Source organism: Danio aesculapii, chromosome 9 (genome assembly GCF_903798145.1).
Source record: "Danio aesculapii chromosome 9, fDanAes4.1, whole genome shotgun sequence".
NCBI classification, from domain to species: Eukaryota; Metazoa; Chordata; class Actinopteri; order Cypriniformes; family Danionidae; genus Danio; species Danio aesculapii.
In genome coordinates this window covers 4,118,098-4,139,282 of record NC_079443.1, presented here as the reverse complement: position 1 = coordinate 4,139,282, position 21,185 = coordinate 4,118,098, and the positions used below count along the sequence as shown (strand labels likewise).

The 21,185-nt window shown below is 35.6% G+C and overlaps 1 protein-coding gene across 1 annotated transcript in view; it reads left to right on the top strand.

The window, feature by feature from the left end:
• Positions 1–21,185, top strand: part of myo3b (myosin IIIB) — a 186,209-nt gene that overhangs the window by 126,585 nt on the left and 38,439 nt on the right. The window lies entirely within an intron of this gene.

Sequence of the window (21,185 nt, the reverse complement as noted above, 5' to 3'; positions counted from 1 at the left end):
ATAAACAGAAAAATAAATAAATAAGACAAAATAATAATAAAAGTGAAACTAAATAAATGTATAATAATAAACAATAATAAACAGTGCACATTAAGTATTTCAAGTGATCAGACTTTACATACAATCTAAAAGAGAAAAGTTTTGTTTCTTCACATTATAATTTCATCTAGTAGTACTTTTTTGGGGGCGACACGGTGGCTCAGTGGTTAGCATTGTCACCTCACCGCAAGAAAGTCGCTGGTTCGAGTCCCGGCTGGGCTAGTTGGCATTTCTGTGTGGACTTTGCATGCTTGCTGTGGCTTCCCCCACAGTCCCAAGACATGCACTATAGGTGAATTGAATAAACTAAATTGGCCGTAGTGCATGTGTGTATGTCTTGGTCCTCCAGTTTGAGGGGTTGAGCGTTGGGCTAACGTCCCATCTCATAAAAATAAGATGTTACGAAACACCACCATGGTGCGGCTAAATATCAACTTTGAGATAATCGGCCCTGGGAGTAAGTACTTTTTTATAAACATGAGATTTTCCACCACAGAATGAGTGTTTATGAGCTCTAAAACTCAATGATTTGTTAATAAAGAGTTGTTTTCAGAATTTCTATATGAACCCAAACTAGGAATTAGCCACTAAATGAAAAAGTTGTGGGTTGCCATGTGATTGCGTTGGATCCAGCAGTCTGTTGAGTGTTTTTCTAGTCCTGCCATCTGTCAGACATGCTGACACACTCGCTGTAATGAATACACAGCAGACTCACAAACACACTGTACTTTAATCTCACAAACAAACCTGTGGATTCTGCATAGTATGGGAATATTGCTCACAGAAGGCAATTTACCTCCGTTTTGTAAAATGTATTGTTTGTTGTATTACGTTGGACATGAAATCAGTTATTCGATATCGTCGTACTAACACAACACTAGCATTTGAGCTGAAACGTCACAGATATTAACAAGTTAAAGCAACACAAAAAAGATTTGTTGTCGTGACAAAATTTTTACAGTGTAGAAAATGTGTCTTGATTAAAAAAAATGTTGATATTAGATATTAAAGTTGAAACTAGAAACAAGAAAAAATATTATAAAAAATAATAATACAATATTAATTACACAAAATTATAATATAAATAAAATTAAATAATAAATAAATGATGCAAACAAATCATACAAAATAATTAATAAATAAATAAATTGCACAAAACACTAATACAAGTAAAAATGTATAATAATAAACATAAATACATTAGTAGATACATAAATAAATGATTCAAAATAATACAAATAACACTAAATTTTAAAAGTAAATAAGTTAAAGCAACATACAAATATTTGTTGTCGTGACTTTTTGTCGTTACATGTTTATCATCATTACATTTGTATGTAAAATATGCAAAATATTAATACAAACAAAACTAAAAAATGAAGAAATAAACAAACAAATGACACAAAAATAAATTTATTGTACAATTTAATAATACTATTAAAAAATGTATAATAAAGAAATAAATACCTAAATAAATAATACAAATAAAACAACATATTAAAATAAGTTAAAGCAACATACAAATATTTGTTGTCTTTACATTTTGTCATAAATTGTTATAGTGTAGAAAATGCTTCTTGATTTAAAAAAAAAGAGATATTTGGAATAGAAACAAGAGAAAAACTATTATACCAAATAATAATACAGTATAAATTATACAAAATAGTAATACAAATAAAATGAAATAATAAAACAAACAAACAAATAATACAAAATAACAATGTAAATAAAAAAATGTATTGTACAAAATACTAATACAAGCAAAGTGTATAATAATAACTAGATAAATAAGTAAATACATAAATAAATGAATGATACAAAATAATACAAATAACACTAAATATTAAAATAATAAAATAAGTTTAAGCAACATACAAATATTTGTTGTCATGATTTTTTGTCATTGCATTTTTATAATCATTACATTTGTATGTAAAATATACAAAATAATAATGCAAATAAAACTAAAATATGAAAAAATAAACAAACAAATGACACAAAAATAAAGTGTACAAATACAATAAATGTATAATAAATAAATAAATACCTAATTGAATAATACAAAATAATACAAATAAAAGTAAATATTAAAATAGGTTAAAGCAACATACAAATATTTGTAGTCTTTACATTTTGTCATAAATTATTTTATAGTGTAGAAAATGCTTCTTGATTTAAATAAGTAGGTATTTGGAATAGAAATAAGACAAACTGTTATACAAAATAATAACACAATATAAATTATACAAAATGGTAACACAAATAAAACTAAATAATAAAACAAACAAATAATGCAAAATAATAATGTAAATACTTAAATAAATAAATTGTACAAAATACTTATACAAGTAAAAAATGTATGATAATAATTAGATAAATACAAAAGTAAATAAATAAGTAAATGATGCAAAATAATACAAATAACACTAAATATTAAATACTAAATACTAAATAACACTAAAACAATAACATAAGTTAGGAACACAAATAAAACTAACAAACAAATTATACAAAATAATAATGTAAATAAATAAATAAATTGTACAAAATACCAATACAAATAACACAAAATAAATGTATGATAAATAAATAAATAAAGTAATACAAATATATAACAAAATATAACAAAAATAATAAATAAGTTAAAGCAACATACAAATATTTGTTGTCGTGATTTTTTTTTTGCCATAACATTTTTATCATCATCACATTTGTATGTAAAATGTACAAAATAATAGTACAAATAAAACGAAATAATAAATGAGTAAATAAACAAACAAATGATACAAAATAATAATACTAACACAATTAAATAATAAATAAACAAACAAATGATACCAATAAATAAATAAGTAAATAAATAAATAAATAAATAATTACAAAATAATAATACAAAAAAGTAAAATAAATAAATAAATTATACAAAATAATACAAATAAAACTAAATATTAAAATAAGTTAAAGCAACATAAAAATATTTGTTGTCTTGACTTTTTGTCATAAGTTTTTTACTAATACTAATTTTATAATACTAACACAATTAAATAATAAATAAACAAACAAATGATACCAATAAATAAATAAATAAATAAAAAAATTACAAAATAATAATGCAAAAAAGTAAAATAAATAAATAAATTAATTAAACAAAATAATACAAATAAAACTAAATATTAAAATAAGTTGAAGCAACATAAAAATATTTGTTGTCTTGACTTTTTGTCATAAGTTTTTTACGTGTGTTTCTTGATTTAATTTTTTTTTTCTAAATATATTTGGACTAGAAACAAGACAAAAACTAGTAAGTAAGAACACATTATTATTTTTTTATTTGCAGTGTATGCTTTATTTAAACCTTGTAGCATGGCTGATTTATTTGAAGAAGTCTGACTCTGATGAGACGCTTTCCAGCTTTTTTTACATCACGTTTCTCTTCCACCTGTTTTCAGTAGGTGAGATCTGGCAACCGAGCGCGGCATCGTGGGAAAGTCTAGTAAACTTGCTGCCAACTTTTTTGCGAAATCCTCTTAATGTCAGCTAGAAAGCGAGTAACTTTAACAGAGTTGAACAGGATGTACTTTCACACGGGACAGTCTTTAAAACGATACTTATACTGTCCCGTCTATTAGCATATTAGCATCAGTGGTATTACGGTTTTAAGCCTTAGCGATGAGCTGCTGGATTTCCCTTCATCCTCCTCAGGTTCTGTCAGGTGGAGATTGGCTCAAATAGATACAACTTTATAATATATTCACCTGAAATATCACACTTTCTCTGCTTTTTACATTTAAAGTTAGATGTTTGAACGGATCGTATTGTTTGTTGGGTTCTTTAAGCTGCTGATCAGGCGTTTCTTCCGAATTTGAAATGAAGTTGTCAACTAGAGCATTTTGTTTTCATAAAATGAATGAATGAATAAAAATGAATAATAATGAAAAAGGATGATTTGTTTATTGATCGTTTTAGCTTCAGAAGAGACCAGAAATTAATGTTTGGTGTATTAGCCTGGATTACAAACCATAGAAAATGAAAAGAAACTTTGACCAATCCAAAAAACAAACAGATAGATAGATAGATAGATAGATAGATAGATAGATAGATAGATAGATAGATAGATAGATAGATAGGTAGGTAGGTAGGTAGGTAGGTAGGTAGGTAGGTAGGCAGGCAGGCAGGCAGGCAGGCAGGCAGGCAGGCAGGCAGGCAGGCAGGCAGGCAGGCAGGCAGGCAGACAGACAGACAGACAGACAGACAGACAGACAGATAGATAGATAGATAGATAGATAGGCAGATAGGCAGACAGACAGGTAGGTAGGTTGGTAGATAGACAGACAGGCAGGCAGGCAGGCAGGCAGATAGATAGACAGACAGACAGACAGACAGACAGACAGACAGACAGACAGACAGACAGACAGACAGACAGACACACAGATAAATAGATAGATAGATAGATAGATAGATAGATAGATAGATAGATAGATAGATAGATAGATAGATAGATAGACAGACAGACAGACAGACAGACAGACAGACAGACAGACAGACAGACAGACAGACAGACAGACAGACAGGTAGACAGACAGACAGACAGACAGACAGACAGACAGACAGACAGACAGACAGACAGACAGACAGACAGATAGATAGATAGATAGATAGATAGATAGATAGATAGATAGATAGATAGATAGATAGATAGATAGATAGATAGATAGATAGGCAGACAGACAGGTAGGTAGGTAGGTAGACAGACAGACAGACAGACAGACAGACAGACAGACAGACAGACAGATAGATAGATAGATAGATAGATAGATAGATAGATAGATAGATAGATAGATAGATAGATAGATAGATAGATAGATAGATAGATAGATAGATAGATAGGCAGACAGACAGGTAGGTAGGTAGGTAGACAGACAGACAGACAGACAGACAGACAGACAGACAGACAGACAGATAGACAGATAGATAGATAGATAGATAGATAGATAGATAGATAGATAGATAGATAGATAGATAGATAGATAGATAGATAGATAGATAGATAGATAGATAGATAGATAGATAGATAGATAGATAGATAGATTGTCTACCTATCTGTCTGTCTGACCGACCGACCGGAAGGAAGGAAGGAAGAAAGAAAGGAAAAAAGAAAGAAAGAAAGAAAGAAAGAAAGAAAGAAAGAAAGAAAGAAAGAAAGAACGAAAACACACCAAATGACCAATAAAAGCACATCATTTCTTTAATATTTAGTGTATTAACCTTGATTTATATGATAGCAAATAAAAAGTAACTTTGATCAATGATCATTTTTCTGCAACAACAACAAAAAAATGTTTCAAATGACTTAAAAAAAACATTATTAGAAAAAAAATTCTAACATAAATTAAGATGAAAAGGAGAAAGAAAGAAAATGCTCCAAATTACTTGAAAACTATTAGCAAAAATATAATTAATTAATTAAAAATGAAAAAAGGCATGAAAATGCTCTAACTAACTTAAAGATACAGAACTAGCAAAAATAAATAAACTAATAAAAGAAGAAAAAAATAAAGAAAATACTCCAAATGACTTAAAAAATGACTGACTTAAAATGAAAAAAATATTACACTGTAAAAAACGCTCAATGTAATGACTCAACTTAAAATGGTAAGGCAACTTGCTGCAGAGCTTTTTTTGAGTTGACTCAACTTTCAACCCAACTACTGCACTTGACTCGATTTAAGTTGAGTAAACTTAAAAAAGTCCTGAAACTGCTTGACTTCAAATTCAAAGTTGAGTCAACTTTTTTACAGTGTTTTTTTTTTACAGTGTAGCGAAAATAAAAACTTTAATCAAATAAATAAAATCTAAAAAAGAAGGAGAGGAAAGAAAGAAAATGCATTTTAAAGCAAAACTAAGCTTTTTCTGAGTGTGTGTTGGTAGTGAATCCCCTGCTGTGTGTGTGTGTGTAATTTCAGGCACATTTGGGATTAGAGTTTAACAAGCCTGTTTCAATTCCAGTCGTCAAGACTTTTTTTTCAGAGAGTCTGATGTCAGAGCAGCTCCAGATAGTCTTGGAAATCTTCCCAAGTGTCTCGCTGGAGTTTCTTCAGTAGCTTTTATTTGGGGCGGTGTTCCCAAATGATGTTTAACAGAGCACGGAATTCTTTCATAGTATTTCCTGTAATATTTTTTCTTCTGGAGAAAGTCTTATTTGTTTTATTTCGGCTAAAATAGAAGCAGTTTTACATTTTTTAAACCATTTTAAGGTCAATATTAATAGCCCCCTTAAGCAATATTTTCTTGATTGTCTACAGAACAAACCAGTTATACAATGATTTGCCTAATTATGCTAACTTTAACTTAATTAACCTAGTTAAGCCTTTAAACTGCACTTTATTGAATACTAGTATCTTGAAAAATATCTGATCAAATATTATGTGCTGTCATCATAGCAAAGATAAAAGAAATCAGTTATTAGAAATTAGTTATTTCAAACTTGTACATGCTAACTTAGGTGACAGACTCGCATTGTTGTGTTTACAGTTGCGTTTGTGTCCATGTGTGTGTATAGGAATGTTGGTTGGTGGGTTTTTATCTGTGTGTGTGTTGTTTCTCAGCATCTCTGTTCTGTGTGTGTGTGTGTATGGTCTGGTCCGCACATGCTTCATTTAGACATCAAAGAGCAGTGCTGATGATTTTGCCTTACTCCCCCCCCCCCTCCTCCAAAAACCCCCCTCCCCCCTCCATCCTTCTCCTCCATCTGTACAAACAAACCCCGACGGCTCTGCCCCGCTCCAGACGTGTCAGGTGATCATACACGTGAGCGACGGGAATCAATACGCCTCCCGCGTTTATACGGCTAAAAACCCTTTTAGCATCTCTTTTATGTCGTTTCTAAAGCACGTTCTGATTTTCAAGGGATTTAGAGGTGCTTTTTATAAGAGCCGGCCCGAGTCTCGTCAAATTAAAACCCCTCTCCGAGAAGATCTCTCAGCCTTTTTATCTGTCCAACACAAACATTTACGATGCGCAAGGCAATCGCTACAATGTAAACCTCGAGCCCTTGGTGGTTTATTTAATTACTTTTTTTCTTCGTCTTTTCGATAGGCCGATCGATGAGTCTGAATAAAGGATTATATTTGTGCAAGGCTTCACAGATGGCTGCCACTCCCAGAATAAACGCACACACAATTAGAGACGCAGAATGTCGTTGATGGATTTGTGCGTAAACATATTTTAAATGTAAAATTTCAATTATTTCACTTATTTTCTTATGATTTCATTGCTTATTTCTTATCCAAAGAGCACTGACACCTTAACTACCCCTGAAGCACTTTTATTCTTGGTTTTGGATTTATATTCCTTCATTTTTTTTTCAGCTTAGTCCCTTATTAATCAGGGGTTGCCACAGCGGAATGATCCGCCAGCTTATCCAGCATATATTTTATGCAACAGATGTCCTTTCAGCCGCAATCCAGTACTGGGAAACACCCATACACACTTACACACATACACTGCAGCCAATTTAGCTTACCCAATTCCCCTATAGAAATGCTAACTGGCCCATCGACTTGAACCAGCAACCTTCTTGCTGTGAGGCGACAGTGCTAAACACTGAGCCACCATGCTTGGATTTTAAACCTATTTTCATGTTATGTGTATGGCTGTTATGTATTTGATTTCTTCAGACTTTGTTTTATGGTACAATTCTCGCTATTGACAAACCATTGACTATGACTTTTATGGCCCGTTTCCACTGAGTGGCACAGTAGGGTACGGTACAGGTCAGTACGAGTCACCTTGCGTTTCCATCGCTGAAAGGGTACCAATGGTACTCTTATGGTGGGCGTGGTGTACGACAGAAAGTTTCAGTGGATGTGATTCTCATGTCAAAACCAGCACATTTAACCTCTGTGAGAGAGTAATTCCGTCAGTCTGAGTTCATAATAGTCCAAAAGGTGATGATAATAGTTAAACATGGCAGTCTCTTCATGTTTTAGGTTGTTGAAACCATCTTGTATTCACTCTTGTATTTGTCTGTTTCTGAAAGAATCGGATGTCAGAAGCACTTCAATAATTATGCGCACGTTATTATTATCAGCTCAAGGAGTTCGTTACTTCAAATATAGACCTGCGGCGAACGCACGTGAGAAAGCGAAACCTCTAACTCTTTAGACGGCCTTGTAAAAACCTACGAGGCACAGGGTAGATTCTGCTCTTCTTCTTGGCTTAGTGGCTGTTCATCAAGATGATGACAAGGTTTGTTTGAGCTCAGGTCGATCATGGCTCGTTATTATATGTATATATTATTACAGCGTAATGTCTCAGTTTTAAAAATGGCGCTTCCTTTGTTTTCATTCTCCTGGCTTGTTGCATGAGCGAGTGACGTATCTCTGTAAACCAATAGCATTCAGTTGCATGTCTTGCTCCACCTATTGGTACCATTTTGTTGTGCTAGTTAACCTTTGCAAAGGGTACCCACTCAGTGGAAACGGGCCATTAGCTCAATAAATGACTAATTAGTAAGGCCAGACAGAATCTGTGGACATTTTTGTGCTATTTCTGCTGAGAATTTTGTAAAAAATCTGTGCATTTATTAATGTTTACAATGCAAATCCATCTAGATCCACTTATTTGGTAAACAAAGCAAGTCTATCATATAATATATGAACTAAAAGATAGAAAATATTGCTTTACAAACTGTATTGTACATAAATCAAATGAACGTTTTCTTATTAGTCTATAATATTGCTGAAATTAGTTTAAAAACCTAATGAATATAAATTTACACACATTTACACAAGTAAGACTCAATAATGGGCGACAAATCTGCGGAAATCTATGGATGCAGATTCCGAGTGGGTCTACCAATTCGCTATTAAAAGTTATTAAGGTTGTAGTTGGGTTTAAATATTGGGTAGGATTAGAGATGTAGAATAAGATTATACTTTATAAGTACTAATCATACCTGCATACAGTCCCGTTTTTCCCGCCACCATCCCGTTTTGTTATTTCTCTCTGGAAAACTCTCGTAATTTCTATTTCTCCAATCTAGTAATGAAAAATCATGTTTTGTTCATGTTGGTCAAGTTGCCAGATCTTGTGTGTAACTCATCACCTCACACAATTGATGAAATGTTTAAAATCTCAAAGCCTTTTTTACCTCAATCTGGCAAAATACGTTACGAACCAAAGCAGTTGCCCTTTATTTGAAAGCTTTATATATCCGATATTTTTATGACAGTTAAACGTATTTAACTCAGTGGTTAGCACCGTTGCCTAACAGCAAGAAGGGTGCTGGTTTAAGTCCTGGCTGGGCCAGTTGGCATTTCTGTGTTTGCGTGTTCTCCCAGTCTTAGCGTGGGTTTCCCCCAGGTGCTCCGGTTTCCCCCACAATCCAAACACATGCGCCATAGGGGAATTGGATAAACTAAATTGTCCGTAGTGTATGAGTGTGTGTGTGTGAGAATGTGAGAGTGTATGGGTGTTTCCCAATACTGGGTTTGGGCTGGAAGAGCATCCGCTGCATAAAACATATGCTGGAATAGTTGACGGTTCATTCCACTGTGGTGACGTCTGAAATAGATACTAAGGCGAAGGAAGACTGAATGAATGACACATATAACAGTAAAAACATTATAAATAGACCACACGTTTTCCACTAAACTATGTTAGATTTGTCCAACCTGGGCTGTAGATTTAGGGTGGGTGGAGGGTGACGCATCCCCACCAATGTCCACCAGCTATTGAAATGTCCCCACCAATAATTAAATCCACTTTTTAAAAAATGGCGCTGTCAACATTAACCTAGACATGCTGAAAGGCCCAACGTGTTTTTTTTTACATGCATTTTTTATTTCTCTTTGCTATTTGGGCTTATTGGAACCTAATTAGAATAAAAATCAAGTATCCTCTTTTGATATGATGTACTTTTAGAGAAAAAATGATGTCCATATATGTGCACTCATGGGCCGAATTTACATAAAACACTTTTTCCTGAGTTTTTTAATGCATATATAACATAGAATTATTATTTTATTAACTTGCTTTGACTATCAGAGAGTAAAAACAACATTCTTTTCTCATTTTGGACAGTTAAAAGTAGGGTTTGGGACATTTCATATGCTTCAAAACAGTTTCAGGATGACACTGTATGTCTGTAACAAAATATAAAACATTTAAAGTATTTTAAATAGCCACTTAAGAGATAAAATTTGCTGTACACATATGTGGACACTCAAGCCCTTGGAGGTTATCACACAGTCTATCATTATAGCAGACTGACATAGGCTAGTCTGTGAATAATATTCTCTGAAAAATAACTGAAGAATAAACAGCTAAAGGATCCCCACCAGTTCTCCTAATCTCTCAGAGTAGCATGTCCAAATTCGGTTGAAACAATTAGTCAGAAAAACTACAGCCTCTATCTTTTATTAATACTGGTATATCATTTGCACTATGGCTAAAATTAATAATGAGGTACAAATATTGCTTTTTAGGGACATTTTAAGAACTATTTTTGCTGGATTATCTTGCTGGATGGTTATCATAACCATGCTATTTGATGTACCAAAAATATCAGTGTTGTTCGACTCACCTGTCCCCACCAATGTCAAGTGCAAACCTACGCGCTTGTGCCCAACTATTGTATAGGGTTAATAAGCAATTGAATATTTTTTATAACTTATGTCAATATATGCATAAAGTATGGTTTTTAATTTGAAGCGTCTTGTGTTTTGAGACGTTTGTTGTGTAATGTTTGACTTAAATTAGAAAAATTTGCAGTCATTTCTATTGTCTATGCATAGAGATTTATGTGGATTTTTTGTATTGATTTAAATAGTAGTATAATTACTTACTGACTAACTTAAAAACATTTCAGACAAATTAGAAACCTAATTTAATTTAAAATACAATTGTAATGACGTAATTAGTAATTAATAACTTTTTTGAGGTGACTTACCCAACATTGGTACTAATAAACAATCAATATCTTATCAATAGTAAGATAACAAACCAATCTTAATAATGGGAATTGCTACTCAAACTAAAGTGTTACCTTACATTTATCTGTTGAGAAGAACTTCAGCTATCTTTACACTTTAAGATCCTTTACGTCAGTCCAATTACAAGTGCACGACTTTCGACCGCTTCAGAGGTAGTCAAAAATGCATTCGATGAGATTGATTTCATGGTGTAGACTCTCATGTGGTCAAACATATTCGAACATTCACAAAACACTGCATACATTCTCCCTATTGAACTCATTCTTGAGCATTACAGGACGTTTTGAAGTTAACTGGGCAGAAGAGGTTGGAACTTTTCTGCCTATAATCATAAGTTTTGAAGGAATGTACAAAGAAATGTACAAAATAAACGCTCTCTTACTTGTTTTGTAGCTACTGCTTTCCTTATATTACCTAAGAGATAATATTCATTGGCTTTATGAATATAAATAGCAGTGCTTCCTTTTTAAAATCTGATTAGATCTCAAGTGGAAAACAATGCAATGGTTCATTTTTGTTTGTTTACATTACAGCTACATACTGTAAACACACTATGCAAGCTTAACTAAGTCTCAAACTTCTGCTCAAATTTGTCTGTATGGGTAACATGGAGTATCTGAAGCTGTTTGCATGTTATGTGACATGTATAATTATCGCTTTTATTTATTACTGCTTGACATTGCAGCCCACCATTATCAATGAAAAGTATATTCAAACGAACATCTATAAATCTGAAAAGTGACACTGGTCCATTTATCAAATTCTCCGCTGCAGTTTCTGAGTTGGTTATGTAACTATATTTCTTAAGCACTTTCAAACAACCACAATGGGTATCGAAGTGCTGTACGAAAAAACAAAACAAATACATGCAAACAGCACAAATACATACAATTTATACCAAACAGAAAAAAATGTAAGTACAGCAACAGCTTTTGACCCATACCTGCCAACACCTTTTTTTGGCAGTCTCCCGTATTTCACACGCATGTCCTGGCACCCTCCCGTTTTGTTATTTCTCTTGGAAAACTCTCGTAATTTCACCCACCTGGTTGTCAAATTTGGTGTAGTATTCGATCACCACCACCGCCTGAAAACCGGTCCATGGTACAGTTACCCCCTCCCCCCTTCCGTTCCCCGTAATCAACTCTTTCTGGGGTGTCCCCTTCATATATAAAACTAATTAGTAACACCATTGATGGTCTCCAAATATACTAACCATCCACAGTCAGAGGAATGCTGGAGGGGTTGCCGAAATGTGGGTAATCACGCACATATATTTTGGGAATGTCCGAAGATACTTGCATTTTGGCAAGGGGTAAAGATTGAGATAATGAAAATTATGCAGGTAGATCTACCTTTTACTCCCCTGTTTTTCTTGCTTGAAGGATATATATATAATAAAAACCAGAGATATATACTACAAATACTTTTACTAAGTGCAAGAAAGACCATAACAATAAATTGGATGAAGCCACACCCTCCAACAATAGTACAGTGGATAGAAAAACTTGAATGTATATATAGAATGGAGTATATGACTGCTCAACTTCAACTAAAACTGGATATTTTTAAACAAAGATGGGCACCTGTTACGTTGTATCTGAATAGGACATAGTATTTCTAGCACCTTTGAAACTGAAAATATTGTATGTTTTTTTTTTTTTTGTAATTTTATTTTAATTTATTTTATTTTATTTTTTTTTACATCTGCGGCTACTGTCGTTTTTTTTTTTTTTTTTTTTTTTTTGTTAATAATCGCTGCTGTCACTGAATGTTCTGTTCTGTAAAATGTTTTAATGTATAAAAATAAAGTAAAAAAAAAAACTAATTAGTTTCCCTGTTGCCTATTCTGAAACTGGGATTCTGTGTAAGGGCACCTGTGAGTTTCTGAAGTTACATCCATATATACACAGTAGAGAAATAGAAGGCACCATTAGCCACCTTTCTATCTGTTTACAAAAAGAGGAGGGCGGTGTCTATAGTTTGCTTGGAGGCAGGCATGTGTGATGAAGTAGCAGGTTACATGTGGGAAATTCTAACAGGTCAATTATGGCACATCAGACAGTTTAGAAAAACAAACATGTTTTTTTTTTTCCAACTTGTCTGAGCTGGCAGACACAGTAGAATCCTAACTAAACAGAAAACAACTACAAGAAGTTTATTTCAGTGTCTCCTTTAAAAATTGACATCTGAACTCTTAGATAATGCTGGATTGTTGTAACACAAATATGGACAAACCCAACTGTTAGGTTAAAAAGTGTCATTTAATTTGAATTGAAAAAATGTACACAGTGTTGGGCTTGTCCATATTTGAACCCAGCGTTTTAGAGTGTACTAGATTGCGCAATGGGATCTGGATGATGCAGTTGTTTTAACCCAAGTCAAATATGAATGAAACCAACCATCGTGTTTGTAACCCACCAGTCCTACTGCACCCAACTCTGGGTGGAACGAACCAGAGATTCTTTGTATGGGCGTCGGTTGCTCTAACAAGGTGGCTAAAGACCATGACCCCTAGTGTCTGTCACTAGAGCACCTTTTGAGGTCAGAGGAGTGAGGTTTACCTGCATAGCACTTCGCCAGCTAGCCTCCGTTCCACTCCCATCCCCCCACCCCCTACCCCAAACCTCACTCAAAATCACCGAACCCCCAAATGTAACCCACCGGTCCGACTGCACCCAACTTGGTCTGGGCTGGGACTGAACTGGTAATTCTTCGAATGGGAGTCGGTTGCTCTAACAAGGTGGCTAAAGACCATGACCCCTAGTGTCTGTCACTAGAGCACCTTTTGAGGTCAGAGGAGTGAGGTTTACCTGCAAAGCACTTCGCCAGCTAGCCTCCGTTCCACTCCCATCCCCCCACCCCCCCACCCCAAACCTCACTCAAAATCACCGAACCCCCAAATGTAACCCACCGGTCCGACTGCACCCAACTTGGTCTGGGCTGGGACTGAACTGGCAATTCTTCGAATGGGAGTCGGTCGCTCTAACAACCTCCATTTTTCTAACAAGGTCCATTTTTGACCTAACATTTTGTCGAGTGTATGGAGTGGTGTCTCTGTTGGGTTAGTGAAGGGTGGGCTTCTCTGCCCCAGTGGTGTGCTACAAGGGCTCTAGGCGGGATGAGGAGCTTTTATATGGCTTTTGGCTGCCCGTGTGATGCTGGTCTACCAGACGAGGAGTAGCAGCCCAGAGGGAGAGCTCTGGATCAAATGCTGCTGATTTCCCAGACAAAAGGGGAGGATCAGCTACTAACCCACATCTGCGAGCGTGTGCGTGTTCGTGTGTGGCAGTGGGACTTACATATCACTAATGGCTCAAGGTCAGACTACTTAAAGGCTGTTTTACTCTCTATCTCTCACTCAATTTCAGTGCTTTTAGCTAGCTTTTAGTATTCTGTCAACTTTAGGTTGCAAGTTCTTTATCAAAAAGGATGAGTAAGATACCTGCATATAAAATCATTCCCAGTAACAGTTTATTGATACTTTTTGATAATTACTTGACTTACTAATTAACAGTACAACTGCAATCGTGCATATTCATAGTTAATTTCCTTCAAAGCAGGGAAATCCTCCAAATCAACAACAACAACAACAACAAAATGTGTCAAATGTGTTTGGATTTGTGCAAATAAATGTAGCTTTGTCACTTTGGTCCAGAAGCAACTGCTAGATGACAGATGGTAGTTTGTGATTTGGGCTTAGACTGTTTGGTCTTTGTGATTTACAAGTCCTCTTCACCAAAATGTTTCATAGATTTCAGAGCTAGCCTTTTTGTCTTGCTGAGCATCCTCTGAAAACATTTTTAAAGGGCCCATAGTTTACCTCTTTTTTATGATGTAATATTAATATTATGGTTCTTCTGAGTGTGTCAGTTTAGGTTCAGTTTAAAACACAATTCAGATTTTTTTATTATAATGTGTTAAAAAGTGTCATGTTGGGGGCGTGTCCACAGTTCGCTGATTTAGGGGTGTGTTGCTTCACATGTAAATTAGTTTCGGCTTCCCGCCAACGTAACAAGGGGGCGGGGCCATGAGCTCACCCGCTCTGCATTTGCAACAGAGTCTGACAGGCAGACTGCGAGAACGAGCTGGAGTGAGAGGTTCAGCATTCAGTCGTACGACTCTGACACAGACCAAGCAGAGAGTACAAAATCATTTGTGTCTTTGTACAGTTTTACAGCCAACTGTGTGCTAGTTTCAAGTGCCGAGCTTGTACACAGAAACTAATAACCACGCACACTGAATTAACTTTGAGTGAGGCACCGGATGCGCCGCTCGAAGCCGCGACACGGATCACCAGACACTCTCTGTGGCGCACCAGAAACATGAAGTGTCCAGAATCGTCGCGCCACGCATTTTTGAATTCTAAACATAGGTTTCTGCAGCGGTCCGCGGCGCCCAGCCGTCGACTTGAGTGTACCCTGATAGAAACCGATGTTTAGAACTCTAAAACGCATGCTAGTTAAGATCACAGGGAGCTTCTGGGATCGCGAGAAATGCAAACGACTGAAGTTTAAGGTAGACTCAATGAGAAGTACACATGTTTGCAAACCTACCTAAAGATACAACCAATAATTCTGATTAGAGCGATAATGTGGAGAATATTGATCTTGTGTTGAGCCCAATGAGCCTTGCATCTAAAATTAGATCTAGCGTGTTCCTTTAGTGATATCGCTTCGACTCACGCTGAAAATGGCGGACGTGAATCAACAAACTGAGGATATGATGACGCGCCTGTCAATCAATATTGGTGGGCGGGGGGACCGCTCTCCTACGTCAAGTAGCGGTCGATTTGAAAACAGCTCCAATTGGTCCACCGTTTTTTATGTTGTTAAATTGAAAAAAAAAAAAAGCACTGGGTGTGTTTATATCACCCCAATATGATGGTCTATACACCATACATGCACATATGTCTGTCCAAACAGCTTGAAAAGTAGATTTTTTACCATAGGTGCCCTTTAAGAACGGATGTTAGTTAAGTTACAAAGTTGTAAAGTGCATCCAGGTGGTTTTTAATTGCAGTATAAAACCTGACAGGCTTATTATCGGCCTGACGCATTGGCCACTGTTGTTTAAAACTGAAGGTTTTGTTATGAGAAAACAGTCATCGTGGATGTACTTTATCCCACTTGTTTTGAACGTCTACTTGCCACAAAACATAAAAATTTGACACAAAACTTTTTCTGAGCCTAAATAATTTATTATATCTTTAATTAACTGCAAAGATGAGAGACACAAAAGCAGCTGATGGAGTATACACTAACCTGTGCATTATACAGTCACAACAATCCAAACAATCAAAAACACAAAGCTGACAGAAACGAAACTAGACAACTTTCGAGGCAAATGTATTTATATAGTACATTTCAAGAGTCACACTTAGATAATGCTCGACTATGATAGCAGGTTTGGCATGCTGTCCCGGGAGAGAACCCTGAGCTCGGAGATAGATGAGCCCAAGGTTCCCGCCTGGTCAATGAGCATTAGGAGGGATACGAGATCAGGAGTTTCTCGAGTGCCCCCTTTTGCTATGTATGTATTAAGTGCTTGTGACTGTATTACGATTCACTTATGTACATGTTTTTAGACTGTGGGAGGAAACCGGAGGACCCAGAGAAAACTCACGCAAACACAGGGAGAACATGCAAACTCCACGCAGGGAGTGCCGACTGGCTCAATTAGAACTTGAACCTGTGGCCTTCTTACTGCGAGGCAGCAGTGCTAACCACTGAGCCACCGTGTTGCCCGATCATGAAAGAGGAGGAGGGAGAAGGGAAGGATGGGGGAATTTGCAAAAACGAAGATAAGGAATGAAGTTTAGGCAGGATATTTATAGTAGTTTTAGAATGATCTGATAGGCTATTCAATGATTAGCAATGAGGATCAGCTGTAGTCAATCATATCACGTGCTCCTCTCGAAATTAGTTTGTGAAACTTCACTTAACTATAGCGGACTTAACTACTAACACAGGGGTCACCAAACTTGTTCCTGGAGGGCTGGTGTCCTGCAGATTTTAGCTCCAACCCTAATCAAACACACCTGAAGGAGCTAATCAAGGTCTTACTAGGTATACTTGAAACACACAGCCAGGTGTGTTGAGGCAAGTTGGAGCTAAACCCTATAGGGACACCGGCCCTCCAGGACTGAGATTGGTGACCTCTGAACTAACAGAATTAAAGCATATATTGACCTACAAATTATTTCACTTCTGAAATTGTTTTAAAAAAAGTACAATTTTAATAATTTTGACCTAAACAGTCTTAAAAGTCAAACAGTGAACACGTTTTTGACTGAACTTACCTGTATTTACAGCTTATTACATAGAAACGGGGCAGCATGGTGGCTCAGTGCTTAACACTACCACCTCACAGGAAGAAGGTCACTGGATCGAGTCCATAGTCTAAAGACTTGCGCTATATGACAACTGAATAAACTAAATTGGCCGTAGTATATGAGTGTGTGTGAATGTGAGAGTATATGGGTGTTTCCCAGTACTGGGTTGCAGCTGGAAGGGCATCTACTGTGTAAAACATATGCTCGATAAGTTGGCGGTTCATTCCACAGTGGCGAATCCTGATGAATAAAGGGACTAAGCCAAAGGAAAATGAATGAATATAGAAATGCGTTCCATTTTCGTAGCCTAGTGGTACTGTGCGCAGACATATAGCACAGACATGCTCACGGCGAGCTGAGTTCGATCCCCAGTTCGAGGTCCTTTGCCGATCTTTGCCTTCTCTCTGTTCCCAATGCTTTCCTGTTTAAAATCTCTACTGTGCGATCATAATAAAGGTGAAAAACTCCTAAAAATAAATATTTTTTTTTTTTAAAGTATATTATTCATATAGAAATTCCTCTGTATGTTCAGTATCTGGATGGAATTGTTTTTGCAGTCAGAGCACATTTGTCCATGCATGTGCGTTTGCCGTTTTTCATCTCTTATTTTTTTGTCTCAAACAGTTTCTTCTCTCTGTTTGATCTCTGCTCTCAGGGCAAACGCACAGATTCCGTCCAAACCAGTTTTTGGTTTACAATCGTGAAATGACTTTGCACAGCAGTTCTCTTCTACATGAAGCTTGTGTGTCCTTAAGCATGGGAGATGGAAAAAGTCAACTTTTGCAAAAAAAGGAGAAATTGAATTGAAAGTTTAAAGCGGCTCCTACATGTAACGCTCACTGCTCTTCTACACCCATTTGGAACACTTGCGAACCAGAACTGTGCATTCATTTCTGGCACAGCTCTGTTTCCATCACACCTGTCAACATTGGGATGTGAAAATGTTAACAGAGATAACAGGGATATCAGAGATTTATTTTACATTTTGTTGTAAAAGGGCATAATAGGACCCCTTTAATAGCAATATCTGGCAACTAGCAAAATATTATGCACTGTCGTCATGGGAAAGTCAAAAGAAATTAGGTACTATAAATTAGTTGTTAAAACTATTATGTTTAAACATTCTCTGTTACACACCGCTTGGGAATTGTTTGAAAAATGAATACAAATTCACATATAAATTCCTAAATTTGTCTTCAGCTGTATAATGAAAATTATTTCTGCTAAATTTACAGCAACTAATACCCAACTTACGATCGTACGAAAATGATTCTAGTATGTTGGTTTGGAGCTCAAGAAACATTTCTACTTTTATCAGTGACTACGTTTACATGAACATCAGTAATCAAATTATTTGCCTTAATCTGAATAAGACAATAATATGATGAAGGTGTTTACATGAGTTGCTTTTTGACCTTTCATGGTCCTGTTTTACATGTTATAGCACATAACATGATTAACTTCATTGCGTTACCACACTATCCACATTTCCTCTGAAGTTTCATGTAATTTCGGGCATTTCATTTTTAATTTGTGGACTTAAACTGCAGTTCGGAAGTTTCACTTTCATTCAGAAACATTTCATGCATGCCCCCTATGACAAACTGTGGTATTAGATGCAAGTATGAAGTAAGGACTAGTGGAAGAGGGTTGTTTTAATGGAATTTCACACCGCATACCAAATTAAAAAACAAAACACTGCATTTCGCAGTGCAGGTGCCTGTGGTCCTTTACTGACTCGGTAGGTGTGTATATGTGCTATATGTGTGTATAGACCAGTGGTGCTCAACCCTGTTCCTGGAGATCGACCTTCCTATAAAGTTCAGCTCCAACCCTGATCAAACACACCTGAACCAATTAATTAGGACCTGAACAGCACTTGATAATTACAGGCAGGTGTGTTTGACATGGGTTACTACTGAAATCAGCAGGAAGGTTGATCTCCAGGAACAGGGTTGGCCACCCGTGGTATAGACTACCCTGTCGTAAATATTGCCACTAAAATCAGTATACTCCACATATCTATATCCGATTTCTGTTTAGTTCGATTATGACCTTAATCGAATTGTTCAAAGATTGCTGTTTACATGGTAGACTCTTAATCAGAGTATTGTCTTAATCGTATTAAAATCGGATCATTGGTGTCCGTGTAAACGCACTCAGTGTTTTACACAATGAACTTCTTTTCAAACAGTCCCTGCTATGCCTGAAAGTAGTTTAAATATGTATAATGTAGATTTCACCATCAGATCCAGCAAAACTCTGCCAGTTTACAATTACGGCAGATCAAACAGCATGCCAGAAAGAGGAGAAAAAGAGCGAGTCTTCCTTCTTCGTGTTCACTGGTAACCTTTCAGATCTACAAACACGACAAAACGAGCAAGAGATCCAGGACACCTTTCCACGGCGGCATGTATATTTAAATATCTGGGCCTGTTTCATCTCGTGTTCGTTTTAGACAAGGCTGAGCTTCTTGACTCATCAATGTTTCCAGATCCTCTGTAAATCTGCTCTAAAACTGAGTTACGAACATTCGGGAACAGAATGGCTTTGAACAGAGCGCAGAACATCTTCATCCCTCCAACACTTCAAAGCTCTGAGCTTCAGTCTTGGTGTAATTCTACTTTGCATAGATTTGACTTTCTTCAAAAAAAAAAAAAGATATGTAAAGAGCGGATGAGTGCGGACATATTAGCTGTTTCCATCCAAAGGTGAGAATTGAATCGAATTATGCATCATTTTCATTCAGTGAGTTGAAGAGAACTAAATCAACACTCACTGATAAACTGGTGGCAGATATAAAACTGAATTTGCTGCCATTGGAGAAGCTGTGTGAGTCTTTTTCGCTGGAAGATTTTGGTGGCTAAACAACACTTCTGTGCATTTAACCCATTAATCAAACAACACAGTCTATATCAGCTTTGTGTGACTATAATAGTTTTAAAACAGAATATTACCTGTCTAAAAGATACACTTCAGCCAAGGTGTCATCCTTCCTTGTGCAAAAAGAGTAACTCCAATGTTGTTTCAGGATTTTCTAAGGTTTTGATTCATCATTTTTTTTTTACCGCTGTCACTCCCTTTGTGTGCACGTGAATGGCGGCTCCATAAAGTTCAGTGAATCTGTCTGCGTAAATGGGTTGCGCAGATGTACAAATCTGCATGTGTTGACAGACAGTTTGGGCTACTTATCAGAATTATGGGAATTATTGGTCTAACAATATTTAATTGGATAAACATTTTTTTAGTTTTATGTCTTACCCAGAATATTAAAATACATATAAATACATTTAGATCATTTACTTTAATCATTACTATTGGAATGTGAAGAGACTTTCAACCAGCACAACAAAAATGCTTCTGAAGACAATCACCTACTGCACCTTTAGGTTGTCCCCCAAAAAACTCAAAATTTTGTTGTTTCAGCTCAATTTAAATAAGTAGCCTGAACAAACCAGAGTAATGTCAACAAAAAAAGCATAAAAATAAAGTGTCATGCAGGAAATAATGGTCAATTTACGGTGATTTATTGTATTTATTAAGGAACTATTACAGTAAATTTTTTTTTCTTTTTTTTTTTTTTACCGTTTTTCAACCTTTGAAATGACATTTTTGACAGTCTAGAATCCATATATCAACTCTCTCAGTACCACTGTGTCAATAAATTGACACTATGTATATTTAATTTTGTATAAATATTTTATTTTCTGAACTAAATAATTTAATTTCAGTATACATTTGTTTTTTTTATGTTGTATTTACCTTATCATACATGTAAACTTTATGGAAAAAAAACTTTCAGCTGTAGTTGTCAGATT